Source organism: Labrus bergylta, chromosome 9, assembly GCF_963930695.1.
Source record: "Labrus bergylta chromosome 9, fLabBer1.1, whole genome shotgun sequence".
Lineage (NCBI taxonomy): Eukaryota > Metazoa > Chordata > Actinopteri > Labriformes > Labridae > Labrus > Labrus bergylta.
The window spans coordinates 5,030,761-5,039,303 of NC_089203.1; positions in this window are offsets into that span (position 1 = coordinate 5,030,761).

Genomic DNA, 8,543 nt, shown 5'->3' on the forward strand with positions numbered 1-8,543 from the left:
AGTGACCTCTTGCTGATAACAGACGGAGCAGGTGATTGTGTTTGATTTGTTTATTGTGCTCCGAGGTTCGCAGCTCAGGAGTGATTTAACCTCGATGACGGATGTACTGCACACAAATAAAATTCATTTTCCCAGATTGGTGCGCGGGGTTAAAAATTCACACAAACAAAGGTTTAAGAGAGGGTTGATAGTTCAGATAAAAATAGGCAGTTGTTTTCACAACACCATGATATGCATAACAAGTCATGCATTCTGTAATATGTTTTAAAACACAAGTTTGACACTTTAGGAAAATATGTCTACTTTCTTTTTCCAAGAGAACGAAAGCAGAAAAAGCCACTTAGCTCAGTCCAAAGATAATACAACCCATACTTTATATTTCTGTTAGGACTAACGTGTTTTCTGCTGCTGGTACACACACGTCTGAGCACGCTTTGACCCCTCCACTCACCCATACACACTCCTCTTTTGTTGAGCCTCGACATTTCACCAGCAAAGGTTAGGGCTTATGGGAAATGGTGTTCGTCAAAGGTTGCTAAAACACAGAAACAGTAGAAACAATGACAACAGAACTTTTTTTTTTTAACCACCTCATTTAGACATACGAGTTGGGCCACACGACATATTGTTGTTGAATGGCTCTGTTTTAGGGCTGGATCTTTAGTGATAAGTGTTGTGACGGGTCTTAATGAGAATTTAAATGAGGTTTTCTGGCTTCTCAAAACAGAACCAGGAAGTACAAGTTTAACTTTGGCTCTTTAAAAGGCTGCATCCAGCAGTCAGTTAGTTTGGCTTAGCATTCAATTTGTCAACATGCGGGGAAAGCTGCCAGAGAAATGGGCTTGCACATCACACTGCAAAAACAACAACTTCCTGTTTATACATACTTCTTTGTACGGATTAAACAAACAAGATAGAACTTGTTAATTAGTGAGATTTAGATGTGCTGATAAATAGACGAAGCCAAGCCTAGCTTTCCCTCCCACAATTTCCAGTCTTTGTTGTCATGAACTAGCACACTCTTGTTTCCAAAATAAAAACAAAACTGGACTTAAAGACGCTTAACCAAACTACCAAAACAGGGTTGTTACTCTACCCAAATGCACCCACCGAAGACCAACAAGGCACCAAAACATCCAAGGACATATGTGCCAATAGATAGAGGACCATTGTACACTTAAAAGATCATCCCAAAAAACAAATCCCAAAAGTGAGCTGTCACTCCTTTTACCAGAACAACCAGAATTTATGTCACAATGTTTGACTTTCAAAATGTACAAGTTCAAGGTGTCTAGAGCAGTATTGTTGCACGTCCCATGTGTGGAGGCTTCAGTCGGTTCCAATCTGACCTTGCTCCTTTGACACTCTCCTCTCCATACATTTCTTGTCTCTCTTCCACTTTCCTACCCAATAAAGGTAAAACTGCCTAAATATATTCATATAAATAAAAAGCAACACATTAATGTAATCACCTAATCCAGTTCCCCATTTGCAAACTGTAGTCTTGATCAATTCTTAGAGACCATCGACAACACACTTGATAATTACGTTCCACATTTCTTTCATTACTAAGGTGCTCATGGTTTTTATTTTATGTGCATGAGGTGACAACAAAAAGAGCTGAAGTTACAAATTCCCCTAAAACAATGAAAAACACTATCACTCACCATAAATACCATCATGACTTTACCTTCCCCCAACCCTATTTTTAGGGTCTACTCACCTAACAATTTAGTCTCCTCATCACTTCTTGGGTTGGGTATTTATTTAGGTCTATTATGCTAAGCTAAGACAGCCTCATGTAGCTCCATATACACCATACAGATATCAAAGCAGAATTGATGTTTTTTCAAGTGAACAATTGTATTTTTACGAAATTGCAAACTACACCTTTAAGACTGCTGTAACAGTTCAGCATTGGTTTTACAATTCAGATCCACAGAGAGAAGAATAAAGCTGCCTTATGCTTCTACTACCACAGTACATCATGTGGCTTCATTTGACTGCCTCTCTACGAGTGTATTTGTCACAGAAGACGCCACGTATTTAAGCAGCGATGTGGCAGGTGAAGCCTTCACAGCCGCTCCTCTCATCTCAGTGCCTTCCATATCCTTTTCTGTAAAAAATACATGTGTTTTTGGATTCACACAGTGACAGAAGCTTAGAAACCCACACTAACACATTGCAGTTGTATTTCTGGAGATGCTGGAGGGCTGCCGGTAAGACACAGCTTACCCCCAACCGAGCAGGCATGACTTAGCCTGAGTTTTACAACCAGCTTTATTGATTTCCTCATTATCTTCTTCACAGGCGATCCCTCTGTAGGGGATCAAAGGCCATCACACTCTTCTTTCTCTTCTGTTTATATTCTATCCTGCATAGATGCGGCTTAAAGGGTCAACATAATTCCATACTTACCTGCAGTGAAACCCACATTATTTAGGTTTGACCCATGATGTTTTGAAACCACTTTTTTTATGTATGTATTTAAGAAATATTCATTGTAGAAACTGGTGACGGTAATGGTTTTTTGGATTAGCCCTATAATCCACAAAGCCCGGAGAAGTGTTCCAGGTCATGTTTTAGAAATAGAAAGTTTTATAGCTGTGAAGACTCACCAGGGCACAGGCAAACATTTCAGTTGATATTTTGAATCTTGAAACACCTAATCCAAACTGACTGTGGATGAAAAATAGATGATTTTGGTATACACACCTGTGATAAACAAAATAATCCAACAAGTGATGACAAGGGCTTCTATGCTGTTCTTTTATTTGGAGAGCCAGACAAATTCAAGTTTTCAAGAATTTTATCAACTTCAGGATAAATTAAATCTAAGGGATGGAAAAAAACATGTCAGAGTGAGAGAAAATGTCTTCATTAAAACGTTTTGTTTATATTTTAAAGGTTACATATTATGCAAAATGCACTTCCACATGTTTTTCTAAAACATGTGTCCCTAGCCTGTCTAGAAACCCCCCTATTTAAGAGAAAAGCCCATCCTCTATATTTCATGCTTGCTCCACTTTTCAGAAAATGTGTGCTCAAACAGGCTGTTTTCCCTTCCCAGAGATTTTCCCTTCATGACATCACAAAGGGCAGTAACCCCTCACCCAGGTGGGTGACACTCCCACAGCTAAGTGTTTGTTCTACTCTCTGAGTCTGCCTTCTCACCGTAAACCATACGACATAAAGCAAGAAAGCCAACCACATCTCCCTCCAGAGAGGGGCGTGGTCAAACACAGCTCATTTGCATTTAAAGCTACAGACACAGAAACAGCCTGTTCTGAGCAGAGCTGAAATAGAGGGGGCATGAATCAAAGTGGATTTATAAAAAATAAACTTAACAAACATGTTTCGGGGAGCTCTGAGACCTTAAACTCTTTAAAAAGGAGTATAATAGGTGACCTTACAGGCATGTCCTTTAAAGTGGACAGAGACATTTGGTCTCTTGTTTTTTTCTTGTATCCGATTCAGCATCAGACCAAAAACCCTTGTGCAACATCAGCATCAACAAAACATGATGAAAATAAATGAAAAGTGAGTTAAGATACTTTATATCAACATAAAAGGACCAGTTTCCTTTTCAGCATTAGGAATAACCCCATTAAAAGGCTACATTGACTTTCATAAGGGGGAAAATAACTTCTGTTTTGTGTACTGCAGGTTGCACAATGGTTTTAGCTACTTTAGATAAGCTTGTGTCACTCAGTGCAAAACTTTTGAAGTCAAAGTTGCAGAATTTCCACTGACGGTAACGAACATAATACCACTTAAGCTGAATCCCCTCCAGCCTTAGCAATGCTTTTCAAAACAACTAGCCATCTGAAAATATACTGTTAACAATGTTTTACTATTTCTTCATCATCTGAAAGCTCAAAATGAGTCTCCATCCACAATCCTTTGCAAAATGTTTTTTTTTGCTAATTCCTTTCCTGGGTGAGATCAGGATTTTCATTAAAAAATAAAAAACTATTTTACCAATTTATTTACCAATGTTCATCATGGAGGACATAAAACAATACACTCTAAAAGGCCCGATGACACAAAGACACATCATGATAAGCGCAGCTGCTCCAAAACCACCTGAGCGCCTGTAGAGCCGGGCTGTGTGCATTACAGGTGACTCAATACAAGAAGTGGGAACAAATGGATTTGAGCAAATGTTACCTAAAACCCACTTTACAAGAGAACCTTACTCATTGGTATGTTATCAAAGACCCAACATTAATCCATCATGAGCACTAAGCAACGTTTAGCAAAGTTACAGTGGCAAGGAAAAACGTCCTTTAAACGGACAGAAACCGCAAGCAAAACCTTTGAGTGGCCAAACGTGACATTGACGAACGCTGCGACTTGAGATGAAAATTTGAAACAATTTTTAACTTGAATTTGAGCTCTTAAACCACTGCGCGTTGTGCAGCAGCAAAGAACAGTAAACATCAAGCATGCTGTACGATAGGAAACCAATGGTTACACTTTTTGATGCTTTATAGCAACGTGTCTCTGCGTGGTTGGGCCCTGTGGTGGTTTATAGTTTGTGCATCAAATAGAATCGGCTTAGAAATCTAGTTCAAACTTTATTTTATCTGAAACATATCAACTATTTGCTATAGAAACAACATACATGTGTTTTTACAATGACCAGGGTCTGCTGGCTAACAACCAAAGGAGACTGTGCCTTAGAGGTTGTGGTATCTACATTTTGGAATTGTCTTCCCAAAGAACTGAGAAATGTGAACTCTGTGGACACTTTTAAAAAGCAGCTAAAGACTCGTCTGTCCAGATTTGCCTTTCTTTAATCTGTCAATATTTGATTTTATGTAACTGTCTGTTTGTATTATCTCTGTTCAATTCTTTACTGTGAAGCACTTTGTGACGTCTGTTCTTGAAAGGTGCTCTATAAATAAACTTTACTTACTTACTATCAAGTGAGCAGCAATTCTAAAAAGGCCGATCTCCTGTTGTGAATGACTCACCCCAACAAATGGTAGCTCACCAAAAAGACCAGGAAGTCCTCCATATGGCACTACATGTTTCTGATTGATAGTTTGAAAGGTTTATGAATATGAATATGAATAACTGGGACTATTCTATGATGGCTTTAAGGTTCGGATACATCACATTGGAAAACACCGCTAAAAGTCCAGTTTGTAGCTTTCAGTCAAATGTTTTTCATCACGATTTCATGGAAAGCTTTAATTATATCTTTTTTTTTTTTTTCTAATTTGTTCGATTATATTCTCTCTACTCTCACTCTGTTTCCATTTTTTGTTGTATTTTTCTGTTCTAAGTTTCAAACTTCATACATGACCTTCACATCAGTGGGAATCCATGTAGATATCCCAGGGCTGAAAATGTCAGTGCAGAGTGCCAGAACAGTTCATTGAATGGCCACTCGAGGCTAGTTCCAAAAGTGAGTCTGTCCTTAGAGACCCCTGTAATAAAATGCCAAACTTTACAGCGAGAGATAAACATGTTGACAGCTTGGCACATGAAACAGTATCAGTCTCTATAACTAATGTCCTTAATCATGTCCAAAGGGCTTGATATTTTACACATGGGTACTGACCTTTTCATTCTTTTTGGAAACACTAAGTTGACCTTGGACACTGCTGAGATAAATAAATCTTTACATTGTATGTGGAGTTTCACAGTTATGATGACTGAAGGCCTGGAAACATCTACTACCTGGACATGTAGGAAGATTCTTTTGTTCTTTATTTTATTCTAACTTTTTTTACAGTAAAAAACTGTAAACAGCTGGAGTGCTGAGACAAAGGAGTTCCCACGGTAATTCTAGATTAATGTTGTGACAGCGCAAGAGATAACAATTTGTGTGGCATAAAACCGTATAGAAACCCTTATAAACACACAGGTAAATTGATGCGTCATGCTCTAGCACCTGGCAAAAATGGAGCTCAGCGTAAGTTCAAGCAGGAAGACTGGTTATATTTTTTCGCACACTCATTCATCTTTTCACTTCAACCTAAACTACTTCCTCTGTCTACCTGCTCTGGTGATCAGCTGATAATGGGCGTTTATTAATCAAACAACCAGATTCGGGCACAACCTCTCTCAACCAATCATCCTGCTGCAGCAAAATGCTAAAACAGTTCTCTCTCTTCCACAGTCATTCTGTCATTTCAGTGCAACCGCTGCAACCCATCACCGCCCCAGTCACCTCCATTCCAGCTCAGCAGAGTCCAGATTCAGGCTCATCAGAGCCTCCATTCCTCTTCACCATCACCAGTGTCTAGACTCCATAGGGGGGTATCCTATCCTGCTGTCGGCATCATTACTCCGCCGAGTACATGAAGTCGTCATGATGGAGTCTCATCCCAAAAGGCTTTGAACATTTACATACCCTAAGATTTTTTCTCATAGTCCACTGCACAGCTCCTACATTGCACCTTTTGTACATTTTGTGTTTTTGATTTTTAATATTTTACATTTTTAAATTCTATTTTATATATTGTAATAGCTTCTTATTATTATTTAAGTTGTTGCTAGTTTTGCTTTATTTCCTTGTTAATTCTTTAGCACCAATACACCAAGTCAAATTCCTTGTATGTGTAAATGTACTTGGCGATCAACCCCGATTCTGATTCTGACATTTAATTCTATATTGTTGCACATTTAATTTTTAAATAAATAATTGTTCATTCCCAATTAAGTCTCTCCTGATTGAAATAGAAGCCTTGCGTATTTGCTAAAGAGGGCTCTGGACTGCCACAGCTGGGACCAAGCTGAGCCAGTGGAAGCATTGAAGAAAGTAAAAACCAGTAAAGTAAAAATCAGCTCCAATGCTCTAAAAGAACGGAGACGGGCCGAACACACATCTGGTGGAACTTAGGGGTTTTAACAATCAGCAGATCCCGTCGTCAGGTTGTGGACAAGTCTCATGAAGTTCTCATAACGTCTCTTCAGAGCAGCAGGAAACCACGTCCCAGATTACACCAACAATTGAATAAAAAAACTCTAGTCTGGACATCCAACATTGTAACATTATATGAAGGTATTGAAATATGGATCAGCATACTAGAGCTGCTTTAAAATGTGTTTAGACACCAAATCTCTACATCACATGACTTAGCCCTGAGATTTCTGAGCCCCTTTAGAAGATCTAGTCCCAGTTTGCTTTCAATTCCTTTCATTTAAGGATCCACACTGAATACATGATTGAGGTTGTTTCCTCAACAATTTAATTATATTCTTACATTTTCAAAACTTGGGCTTTGGCAAAGATAAAACCTGCAGCCGTCTTTGAACATCCCCCTGTTTTCTTCACTATATGGATGCTGATGCAAACAGTGACAGACTCAGCTTGAGAATCAATGTGATATTCCTTTGTTTATGCTGATGGTATTAACAGTCAGCACAAATCACATCAGGAAGGAACTGTGTCATTGTGCAATAATTGGAATTATGCAAATAGTCACAAGGCAGCACTGGGTAATAAGCACCCTTATTCATAAATTTCCTTTTTTATTATTAGTTCACTCTGAGCCATGGACGGCTTTTTATCATTTACGTGGTATTCATTATTTTCTGTCACCACCTTATGTTGCTTTTTATTGTGCCGACTTGTAAACAGAAGGACAAGGGGGAAAAAAAACACAAGTGCATCCTATTGAACAATGAGCAGGGAAACAAAGTTAACAGTCAAAGAAGCTTTTCATGCATAAGTGTTGATTTCTCAGGGGAGGATCAGCAGGCACTTTTTCTCTCCCTCCCAATTCGATCCACTCCTGCGCTGCTGCTGTAAAGTTAGGCTCTGAAGAGACGGAAGAGAAATCCATACGTGTCTCTGTCTGGCCATTGATATTCTCCTTACTCCCTTCTTTTTCTCCACACCTCCATCACCCCATCTCTCCCCCTTCCCTTGTTCTTGCTCTCTCTGTTGGTCCGTGGTGGCCAATCCATCCTCACGCCCTCCACCGGCCGGGTCAGGACATCTAATATCCCATGGATTCAACCCCCCCCCAGCCGAGTGCACCAGAGGAACAGCCCCCACCAACCCAACCACCCACTCCTCTGCTCTTTCCTTCCTCTCCTCCAATCTCACATCAATCTCCCAATCCTCAGCTTTTCTCCTTTCACCTTCAACAACCTCTTTCTCAGCTCTTTTGTGCGCTTTTACATTTTTTTTTTATCTACTGCTTTAGTCCCATTTCCCCTTTTACAGTGAGCGCATGAAGCACACTCACCTGCTGTCAGAAGAGCACACTGAATAGTTCTCTCGCCCACCGACACTTTTGACCTTCAATTAGTCTGAGTGAGCAGATGAGCTCTATTTTACATAACGTCCTTGTTACATGAATTAGATAGATACAAAGATAGATAGGCAGTCCTAAAATCATTCGCTTAGCGTGAGATGCTACTATAGCCTTTTAGCCCCAAAGTTTGAATATCGATATTCTGTTTTGACAATTTGTAGACTAACTGCTTTAGTCTGGTTTAAAGTGGGGTAAACAAACATGGAGTTTGGGACTCCTTGTGTTTTCTTTATAATATTTTGCTAGCTGTTGATGGTAAGTAAA